Source organism: Helianthus annuus, chromosome 3 (genome assembly GCF_002127325.2).
Source record: "Helianthus annuus cultivar XRQ/B chromosome 3, HanXRQr2.0-SUNRISE, whole genome shotgun sequence".
Lineage (NCBI taxonomy): Eukaryota > Viridiplantae > Streptophyta > Magnoliopsida > Asterales > Asteraceae > Helianthus > Helianthus annuus.
In genome coordinates, this window is record NC_035435.2 from 168,911,840 (window position 1) to 168,924,618 (window position 12,779).

A 12,779-nucleotide genomic window follows, 5' to 3' on the forward strand; every position below is an offset into this window, starting at 1 on the left:
ATTTATTCACATTATGTCTATTGTTAAACCATAATAATTTCAATGAAAACATTTCCTAATCATGCATATTAGCCCAAAAACACCTTAAAAGGGCATCTAGAACTCACATGTACGATTGCTTTTACACTTAACTTGCTAAAAGATCTTGACCGTGGACACTAAGTCAGTCTGGTTAAAGACTACATGAACTAGGTTAACTTTTCGTTCCACATACAACTCATGGCTTTTTGTGTCAAACATACCTGGCAAGAGTAGGGTTCGCACGGAAAGTGTGTTTTTCCTAGAAAGTCTAGGAAGCGATCTGGTCCATCTGATTGGTGTGTTTAAGGGTTGAGATTAAATCAATGGCAATCTTGTAATATTTGAGTTTAATTAATTGATTGTTTTAAATGAGTATGAGCAATTTTGTCAATGGCCGTGTTTTAAATCAATTAGATAACCGCCCAGTTCCTAAATTCAAGCGATTTTCCCTCTCTCTCTCTCTCTCCAAACCCATCTTGGAAACCCCAATCCCTACCAAAAATAACTACAATCATGGAAGAAGATAACTTTAGAAACGATGGAGAGCATCAGATCAAATTAAAACACTTCTCCATCTCCACCATCTCCGAGTTCATCATCACCATTCAAATATTGTTCTTATCATCTCCGTTTTCTTGACGATGTGTTTTAACAGCAAGCAAATTAATACAGTTGTGTTTTAGCAGCAAGCAGATTCATACAGTTGTGGTTTAGCATCCGGATTCATACAAATGTGTTTTAACAGCAAGCAGATTCATACAGTTGTGTTTTAGCATTCAGATTCATACAGATGTGTTTTAACAGCAAACAGATTCATACAGTTTTGTTTTAACAGCAAGCAGATTCATACAAATGTGTTTTAACAGTAAGCAGATTCATACAATTGTGTTTTAGCATTCAGATTCATACAGTTGTGTTTTAGCATCCAGATTCATACAGATGTGTTTTAACAGCAAGCAGATTCATACAGTTGTGTTTTAGCATTCAGATTCATACAGTTGTGTTTTAACAGCAAACAGATTCATACAGTTGTGTTTTAACAGCAAGCAGATTCATACACTTGTGTTTTAGCATTCAGATTCATACAGTTGTGTTTTAACAGCAATCAGATTCATACAGTTGTGTTTTAGCATTCAGATTCATACAGTTGTGTTTTAACAGCAATCAGATTCATACCCTGTGTTTTACCATCTTTATATTGTGGGATCTATAAAAAAATTGGCTTTAGCCCTGTAAACTGTTAAAACACAGCACCAAGAACATGCTGATAAATTCCAGTAATCTTTTGAACAATGGAATATGCGATGTAATGTGACATGGAATTTTAGTTAATGAACACATTGACTTCCAGATTTGAATTCGAAAATAATAAAAATTCCGAAAATCATGGAATTTTAGTTAATGAAGATACATTCCAAAAATAAAATTACAATGTGAAATTACATGATAGCCCTTCTACTTAAAATCCCTTAATGACACATGTCCAATTCTTATTCCTTCCTAGACTTTCTAGGAAAAATAGACTTTCCACCCAACTCCTACTCTACCTGGAAAAATTTAGAGTTTTTTTCGCTTGTGACCATTTTATGTGAAAAGTGAATATTCGCATGGACAACATTTCGTTCTATACACCACTTTTAGTTAAGATCCACATTTCGCGGGCAAGACCAACTGATAATTATCAAGCGAATACTATCATTAAGCAAAATATATACTATGTGCGCAATAACTGTATGTTTTGCGCGAAAACCAACTATTCGCGCAATAAGTAACTATTTTTGTGTGAAACGTTACCTTTCTCTTTCGCTTAGAAACCCTGATTGAGCTCCCGTGGCAGTTGTGATGTTGTAAGACTGTACACAGTCAAGATACCAACTTTAGGTGTCCAAATGCTTAAAATCAACATATAGATGCCGATTCAATCTTGAAATCGATCTCTCTTTCTCTTTCTAAAACCTTGAAGTGACAATGAACGAATGAGGAAATAATGAGTAAAATCCTCCCTTTCCGCTTCAGGTTCAATCCTCAAATTACCAATATGCCCTCATGGGCCTTACTTCCTGATAAGCATAGAAATCCATTTTATCAAGCGGAAAGTTTGGGTGTCAAAATCAAGAAGTGTAGTAAAGGTGTTCATTTCAAAGTCGTTAAAAGTATAGTCCATGGACATATATATGAATTTAGAAGTAGGTTGTTAGTTGTTAAAGAAACTATATTACATGGATATAAGATTATAGCTTGAAGAGTTAAAAGAAATAAAATGAAGATGCAAAATAATATCTTTGTAACTTTTTTGAAATATATAGATACTTTGATCATCTAGAAAACCAAATAATTTTTTTAACTAAAAGACAACCATATGTCACGTTATTAAGTAGTTCAAACACCCTTCTTTTTTAAGGAAAAATATTACAATAACCTACTCCTGAATATATTATACCTAATTCATCCCCATAAATTGAACTGTGGTCTGGCAAAAGCATCTACCATCGGTCAAAGTTGGAATGGCTTCAAAACATATCTTACCATCCTATAAAACACTCATGGTTGGGTTATAATTAGTAACTTTAATTATATTATGTGAGTTAAAAAAATCAGAATTTGCAATAAACATGTCGACGTTACTTCTTATAAAGGATAACGTTTAGTTACATTGTATCTACTATGTGCGTGCATGCATATATCCATTATGTATCAATTTATGTATACGCGTTTTAAATTAAAAAGCTAATGTATAGTTTTAGGTCATTAATTAATATGTATTAAAAAGCTAATGTATATTAAAATAACTTTTTTGTGCCATATTGTTCTTTACTTTTGAGATTTTTTGTCGTTTTCATCCAAATGTCTGGAACAAAAAAACTCCCAAAAGTGAAATGCAATATGGAATCCTGAGATTAAATGGAAGAATACGAGTTCCTGTTTATGGAGGACTTCGAGACGTCATCCTTCAGGAAGCTCACAGTTCCACATATTCCGTTCATCCTGGAGCGGATAAGATGTACCAGGATGTGAAGGCAAATTATTGGTGGATAGGCTTGAAAAAGTCTATAGCTATCCATGTAGCTAAATGTCTGACGTGTGCTCAAGTCAAGGTTGAGCATCAGATATCGTCAGGTTTGCTACAACAGCCTGAAATTCCCACTTAGAAATGGGAAATGGTGACGATGGATTTCATCACCAAGTTGCCAAAGACGCAGAAGGGAAATGATACTATTTGGGTGATAGTTGACAGACTGACTAAGTCAGCACATTTCCTACCCATTAAGGAAACTTACAGTTCGGACATGTTGGCCCAACTTTATGTTGATAAAATCGTATCCCTGCACGGGGTACAAGTGTCTATTATCTCTGATAGGGATACTAGATACACTTCACACTTTTGGAAAGGTTTCCAACAGTCTCTGGGCACACAATTGAATTTTAGTACAACTTACCATCCTCAGACGGATGGGCAGAGTGAGCGTACCATCCAGACCTTGGAAGACATGCTTCGTGCATGTGTGATCGATTTAGGAAGAAGTAACGCTCTGTTGAATTAGCAACCAGTTAGAGACTTCTGCTTGAAACATGGATGTGTCGGTGATGTTGTCGAGGAGTGTCAGGAAATTCTTAGTGATAACATCTTCTTATACTCCTCGACAATGTCACCGACCCCTCTTAATAATTCCATCGAAACTCTCTCACTGGTTGCTTCTACAACAGAGGGTTTCCTTTTGTTACCTGAACCTGTATCATCTCAACTTGGTTCGATGTTGCATAGCATGGATGACGAGTGCGTTGTTTTCTTCTTGCAACCTGTTATGCAGCCATGAGAACCACAATACCTATTCTGAGCCCTGTGTTAATTGGTCATAAGGTATTTTTAATAATGATGTTGGCGTCCCGAGTTTGATTTCCGGCTGTGATGACTTTGGTTAAAAAAAAAACTTGGTTCGATGTTGCATAGCATGGATGGCGAGTGCGCTGTTTTCTTCTTGCAACCTGTTATGCAGCCATGAGAACCACAATACCTATTTTGAGCCCTGTGTTAATTGGTCATAAGGTATTTTTAATAATGATGTTGGCAACGACACCCTACCTACAGGCATTGTCGGTATATGGAACTGTAACTTATATTTGTTCGTTCCGTCCCGAGTTCGGTTTCCGGATGTGATGAGTTTTGTAAAAAAAACTGTGTTCGAGGTTGGATAGCAAGGAAGGCTACTGCCCTGTTTGCTACCATTAAGGTATTACGCAGCCATTAGAAGTCATTTTTATTTGTATTTAGGGATCCGACGCTAATTATTATGTTAATATTTTCAGTTTAAATATTTATTTGGCCTAATTATTTTACCAATTCTTCATTTGCAGTGCATTTGTTATTGATTTGTGTAACACCTCGGAAATTCCTGTCCAATAAAATAGAGACACGTGTCATGAGAGACAAACGTGTCAGGAAACCGGATCAAATAAAAGATGTATGGTAGGATTTTAAAGAGGGCGTTATGTTATTAAAATACCTCTAAACGACCCAAGGGCGACATGTTATTAAAAGCACCTCTGAGCGACCCAAATTTATAAATCCCAAGATCCTTAAATCGTTTGATAAACATCTGATATATTAACCGGTTGCTTCTAAATAAATAAAAATTCCATCTTTTATATGGAAATTGGATCATTAGGAATGTTACTACTAAAATTCTGATTCAAACCTTTGTATAAAGGGAATTGGAAGTAGTTAATTAGTCTTGTTCAACCATTATGAGAATCCAAGATGAATTCTTGGTATTTCCGTCAACTTTAACCTCCCACAAGAATCCAAAGTGAAGTGAAAACATGTAAGGGACATACAAGCATGCAATGGCTGAGCAAAAAGGACCCACAACTGAAAAAGATGGCATGGATTTGGACTTGTAAAGTTGCATGGTCAAGGCTTGAAAGTTTGCAAAATTTTGTCCTCAGAACATCGGTTACGGACCGTAAGGGTCATAGCCTACGGTCTGTAAGGTGCATGTCTGGGAGATTTCAGCAAAGGTCGGTTACGGACCGCAACCACTTCAGCATACGGTCCGCAAGAGCTGCATACGGACCGCAGGAGCTTAGGCTTACGGTCTGTAAGCCTGTCGCTGGCAGCAGAAAATGGACAGCTTCCTGTTCAGCCTGTTACACCGACTTAATGTTATGGTTTTCGAAACCAGGGACTTGCTAGGTAGTATTTAGCCACATAGGGACATCTGGGATGATCTTGTAACCATCCTAGACTATCTTGGCATGATCTTGGACCATAAGGTTCACTATATAAGAGCATGAAGTTGTAACCATTTCACTTGCTCACTTGGGACTTTTGTTCAAGACATTTCTGGAGCTCCTGGACAGCAACCATTTTCTATTAGGCTCCATAAGCATCCTTAGGACTCTTGTAAGTGTCCTTAATCCTCTTTAATCCATTTTAGCTTAGTTAATTAGCTAAAAGTCAAACCGTCGTAATTAAGGATTGACTTCGAGATTAGTCAATAATTACTCAGTCAAATCTCGAATTAAAAATACCTTTAAGTAGGTAATTATGTGGGTAACAAACCCTTAAAAGGGTATTTCCAGATTCCCACTCTAACCATGTTAATTGTCGAGTCAAAGCTTATCTTAAAAAGTCAACAGAATGTTTAAATCCATATAAATGCATAATTAGCAATGTAGGATACATGCAACCTGTTTGATCATTAATATAACTTGGTAATTAATGTAAGAACATGTCCCAACATGTTCAACTCGACAATTTTCTGTTTAGACCCGGTTTGGAACCGAAAGTCGCATAGTTTGACTTTCGATTTGACTTTCAGTTCTGACCCGTTTTAGTCAAGTTTAGGATTGCCTTAGAGCTTCTTTTGGACCTATTTACATGTTAGTATATCCCCCTGTGATTATACAACTTGGTTCATTAGATATCCTATTCACATACATGTTTCCGTTAAATGCCTATATGTTAACCATTATGCCCAAATGACCTTAAAATATGATTTTTGAAAATGTGAAAGGGTAGACACCTTAGCTTCTGATTTATAAGCTTGCACCCAAAATTTGAGGTCAGTTGGAGGTGTAGATTAAGAGTTATGCTCATTAGCGTAATTAGAAGCTTCTTTAGTAATTAAATGGCGTAAATTGCATATAGCCTATCTAAACCCAAATTTTTATATCAAACTTTATACCCACTGTTATAAAATAATATTTTGGGATTTTTAGAAATTTTTATGTAATTTTAGGCTGAGCATAACTTAGTGTTTTAAGCTTTATTCGGCTAATGCCGGTTTTGCCCTTTTAGGCTATAAAATGAGTTTTATAAATCCTATTGACCCCAAACCTTTTTTCTACTGATCTAATATATTAAATAAATTATTTTGAGCCTTCTGGAATTTTAAAAATATCAGCTTTCTATATAAAACCCGGAAATGGCTCCAAATCGCCTTTTTAAGCGTTTTTAACGCATAAGTATGTGCTAGAACCCTTTTAAGCTTATGGGGTTGAAACCTACTGATGTGTTCAGTAAAATTTTTATATTTTAACAGTAGAAGAATATCTTAAGATCAGAATTCCAGTTTTGACCTTTTAGGCATATGTGAAATTACCAAAACGCCCCTTCGGTGTCTAGAATGATTAAGATTGATAAATTTCACCTAGGATTAATACCCTACTGTTATGAATTAGTAAAATGAGTATATTTACTGATTTATTCAGACCTATAACTCAGAATGTCATTTAAACTCTTTTACACCCTTTAAAATGACCAAAATGCCCTTATGAGGCATAGTGTAGGTTTAAATCCATTTAGGGCATAATGGAAGGTATCATTCTGATATCACAACATGTTTAAGGCATAATAACTTAGGAAACTTGTATATGACTCTTATGGTTACTCGTTACGCTCTTTACGCGTTCGGATCGGCTTATGTAACTAGTTTACTCATTTTAGCCGAAACGAGTCAAACCATATCTTTTCGGTCTTATAATCCAGAATGTGATTAAGTTACCCATATTAAACAAGTGTGCAAGCTTGTTGGGTCAAAACCACATTCTAAGACGGTCTTCGCCGCATCGTGCGTTTAAAACCGTAATCTTCATTTAAGACTAACCGGTCTAGGCTTAGGCCAAATTAAAAGACCCGTTAGGATTCTAATAGGTTATTAAAACCTTCATTTCCATATATAGGAGCCCATTAAAAGCTACGTGTACTTGCTGTATTTGAATTATACTTGCTCAGGTAAATATGTTTAACTTATTTTCCCTATACGGGCTTGGGGTACGGTATATAAAAAACCGCTTGGTCGGGTAATTGACCTTAACCGGTCGGTGGTTAAGAGCAGTCAAATAACCCGTTTGAAAATGTTGTTTTGTTTGTTTAACGCCTTTGGGGGCTTAATGACCATGTCCCGGATATCCTTGGCATCATTCAAAGAATGGCCACGACCTTAGCATACGGGTGTAGGCGTACACCCGTAGTGCATTAAATAAATAAAGTATAACAGTCGGTACGAGAGGAAATCTCGCGGCGGAACTATACTATGTGGTGTGTCTATTAAACTTTAACCCGGCACGACCCGGACAACTGAACGCATACAAACATGTAATTCTTTTACAATATTATAAGCAAATATTTATCCCAAGTTATAAAAAGTTTTGTGTCGCGGACATTCAAATCAATTTTTAAACCTTTTCAAAATGAGTCAGTTAAATTGTATTTACAAGTGTAAACTGACGTATTTTCCAAAAAGGCTAAGTGCAGGTACTACGCGTAATAGGCTGGCCACTCCTTAGCATCAGTTTAAGTCTCGCAAGCTTAGGATGCATGAAGTCTGTTGAATAAAAGTTTCCTCTTTGTTTTTGATCCGCCTGTGGATCTATTTCAACTTTTGTGATATTCGACATTACAATTTAAGTTGGTTGAAATAAATCTATCTTTTGCTTCCGCTGTGCATTTATATTTTGTATTGTTTGACTATGATGATATCAACTACGTCAGGGAATTCCCCACCGGTGAAACGTGGAAATTAGGGGTGTGACAATTTGAAAGCTATATTCGGTCGTTGCGTCCCGAGTTTGATTTCCGGCTGTGATGACTTTGGTAAAAAAAAAACTTGGTTCGATGTTGCATAGCATGGATGGCGAGTGCACTGTTTTCTTCTTGCAACCTGTTATGCAGCTATGAGAACCACAATACCTATTCTGAGCCCTTTGTTAATTGGTTATAAGGTATTTGTAATAATGATGTTGGCAACGACACCCTACCTACAGGCATTGTCGATATATGGAACTATAACTTATATTTGTTCGTTCCATCCCGAGTTCGGTTTCAGATGTGATGACTTTTGTAAAAAAACTGTGTTCGAGGTTGGATAGCAAGGAAGGCTACTGCCCTGTTTGCTACCATTAAGGTATTACGCAGTTATTATAAGTCATTTTTATTTTTATTTAGGGATCCGACGCTAATTATTATGTTAATATTTTCAGTTTAAATATTTATTTGGCCTTATTATTTTACCAATTTTTCATTTGCAGTGTATTTGTGATTGATTTGAACTGGCATTTTTTCCAGGTATGTCTCTTCTCGATCCTGTTGAATCGTGATTGATGTTATTGATAACCGATCATCGATCATCGATCATATATAATATAACGTTTGTCCGTTTATTTCTTTTAAAGTGATTGATCGTCTATGATATTTTGCATGATTCTAATTTATTATTCATTCATGTGGCTAAGATGTAATTTAAAAATTCTGATACTATTTTCTACGTTATTTTAATTTATCTTAATTTAATTCATGTGGCTAAGATGTAATTTAAAAATTCTGTTACTTTTTTTTACGTTTCTTTAATTTATCTTAATTTACTTTTTAGGTCAACTTTCTGTTCCTAATTTTTTAAAATTCAAAACCCATAAACATTTTCTAATATATTTATATTTGGAAATTATCAATCATATAAAAATAGATGTAAATGAATTTTCTATTTTAATAAAGAATTCATTCCAAAGGTGTATTATAATAACAAATTGCTTTTCCTAAATTAACTTCCCAACTCCTATTATAAATAACACATTTGACATATTACACTTTCATTCACATCTTACTCACAAACTTTCTCTCAGAACAATGTATGTTTATCATTTTTGTTTCATTTTAATTCAGCAGTTTTTTATATTGTCGATTAACATATTGCAGATGATTACACCATAATGTTTTCTTTATTATTCATTTGCAGAAATGGAACAGCCTGCTATTACACTTCTCAACAATGTTGATCTTAATGTTGATGATTACACTATCAGAGTCCGCATTGTCCGATTATGGATAAGACCTGCCTTCAACAATCCTCGAAAGATTTACTGCTACGACATGATTTTCATGGACCAAGAGGTTTGTTTATATACATTTATAACTTATCTATATATATATATATATTATTTTGACTTAACACATTATTATAACCCGTGCTGTTGCGGGGCACCAAAATTCAGGCATTTGTACTACAAAGAAACGCTACCGCTTATGAGCACCTTCTGAAAGAAAATCAGTGTTTAACTATACGTAACCTACAGATAAAACAACTTATGTTGTTTATAAAGAGATTTTCAACGAATTGTAATTCATCAAAGTATAGTTCGTGTTCATTATTTTTTGTAATATCTTTATCATAAAGTAATATAGGAACTCAATCAGCCGATAAAATCGTTAGTATATTGAAAAAATTCATATTATTTACATTTTATTAAAGCCATTTACAACAGTACATTTCTTATTTAAACACTCTTCCTAATAAATTTTATTTCAATCAATTGATTTATTCGTTATCCATACACAACATTATAAATAAAACAACTAATATGGTTTATAGAGATATTTTCAACGATTTGTGATTGTTGCATATTCATGTATTTCAATTTGTGGTTGTAATCTTATATATTTGTTCGTGTTTTAACGTGTATGAAATTATAATATTTATGTTAACGGTGATATTAAAGATATTTTGTTTTCGCATCCCGTGAAATTCACGGGTACTTAAACTAGTATATATATATATATATATATATATAGTAGGAGTTGGGTAGAAAGTGTATTTTTCCTAGAAAGTATAGGAAACAATGAGAATTGGACATGTGGCATTGAGTTATTTTAACTAAAAGGGCAACTATGTAATTTCACATTTTAATTTTATTTTTGGAATTTATTTTTCATTAACTAATATTCCAAGATTTTCGGAATTTTTGTTGTTTTCGAATTCAAATCTGGAAGTCAATGTGTTTATCTGGAAAACTATCAGCATGTTTGGTGATGTGTTTTACCAGTCAGAGTGGTTGAAGTCAGTGTGTTTTTAACACTCTGAAGTTAGTGTGTTAACACCCGTAATCGCTTTGTAAAACACGTAGTACAGTAACAGCTTGATCTTATGTATATAGAACAAGAAAAATCTCTTATCTTCATCCATGATTTTAGGTATATTTGGTATGATTTTAGGGGTTTCCAAATGTGGGTTTTAGAGAGAGAGGGAAATTCGCGTGAAAATAGGAGTTGTGATTGCCTGGCAGTTTTTTTGATTGATTTAAAATCCGGTCATTGACAAAATTGCCCCTACTCATTTAAAACAATCAATTAATTAAACTCAAATATTACAAGATTGCCATTGGTTTAATCTCAACCCTTAAACACACCCATTGGATGGACCAGATCGCTTCCTAGACTTTCTAGGAAAAACACACTTTCCGCATGATCCACACTCTCTCTATATATATATATATAGGGTAGGGATATGGTAAAAAGTGTCTAAAATGTAAGAAGTGTTTTAAACCATTGGATATTTGATCTAATGGTTGAGATCAATAGGGTATAAAAATGTAAATTGTGTTTTAATTAGAGGGACCTTATGTAAAATTGAAGGGCAATAGTGTCTTTTTCAATGTTTGAAATATGGTAACCATATCATACACGACCAAAAAACTCCTACATTTACTCCTTTTTCCTTAAATATCGGAATTAATGATTCACCTTAATTGTAGGAGGTCTTTGGTTGCATATTCGTCATACATTATCATAACGAGAACTGTAATCAGATTCATGGCATGGTGTTTTAAAACAACTGGATAAATTGACTATGATTCAAGTCATGGTGTTTTATCTGGAGACATTGTCCATGGCGTGGTGTTTTAAACATCTACGATTCAAGTCATGGTGTTTTATCTGGAGACATTGTATAAAAATCGTAAACACCATGACTATGATTCAAGTCATGGTGTTTTATCTGGAGACATTGTTCATGGCGTGGTGTTTTAAACATCTATGATTCAAGTCATGGTGTTTTATTTGGAAACATTGTTCATGGCGTGGTGTTTTAAACATCTATGATTCAAGGCATGGTGTTTTATCAATACAAAACATTCCCAGATTTTAACACACCATGACTATGATTCAAGTCATGGTGTTTTATTTGGAGACATTGTTCATTACGTGGTGTTTTAAACATCTATGATTTAAGTCATGGTGTTTTATCAATACGAAACATTCCCAGATTTTAAAACACCATGACTATGATTCAAGTCATGGTGTTTTATCTGGAATCTAAAAAACATTGTATTGTGATTACATCCATGGTGTATTAACATCTGGAGAATCAATACAAAACATTCCCAGAATTTAAAACACCATGAGTATGATTCAAGTCATGGTGTTTTCTCTGTAGACATTGTTCATGGTGTGGTGTTTTAAAACATCTGGATACATTCTGGAGACATTGACTATGATTCAAGTCATGGTGTTTTATCTGGAATCCAAAAAACATTGTATTGCAATTTAAAGATGATGAAAAGAAGATATGAACAATATACGATTAAAAGATGTTGCGATTAAGATGATGAAGAAATGATACGTAGGTGAAAATCGAATTGGATCTTGCAAAAAAATAGGACGACGTTTTTTTTTCAGTTATCTTGAAACTCAATTAATTGATAAGAAAGGTAAATTACTAATATACCCTTTTGAATTAATTAAGATAGAGGACACTTGTCATCACCAAATTATTTCTCACACTTCTTACAAAAGTATGACTTTGTATAGAATCCTTTACCTATATATATATATATAGAGAGAAAGTATAATGTACAAAAGGTCTTATCGTACTTCACGTACGCGACAAATCTGACCGTCTGATTTTGTGTCATTATTACGCATGGAGCAGATTATCACGCATGGATCAATGTATTGTGATTATCACGCATGGGAAACATAATAACGCATGTGTATAATAAGCATGTTGGTAATTACGCATGTGGTAAACTAATCACGCAAGTATCAAAGACTGAAAATAATCACGCATGGAAAATAATCACGCATGGATCTGATGGCCAGTATTGTCGTGTACGTGAAGTACGATAAGGCCTTTTGTATGTTAACCGCTCTATATATATATATATATATATATTAAAAGATAAATTGAGCCAACCGGCCCGAACCGAACTGAGCGGACCTTTGCTCGTGCTCGGTTCGTTTACAAACCGAACCGAGCATTTTTTTAATCGAGTTGAATCGAACGAGCAAATTTCGAGCATTTTCCAAGCGAGCATCGAGCGCCGAGCAATTTGAACAGCCCTAACAAGTAGATACTTTGATCATCTAGAAAACCAAATAATTTTTTTTAACTAAAAGGCAACCATATGTCACCTTATTAAGTAGTTCAAACACCCTTCTTTTTTTAAGGAAAAATATTACAATAACCTACTCCTAAATTATTCTATAT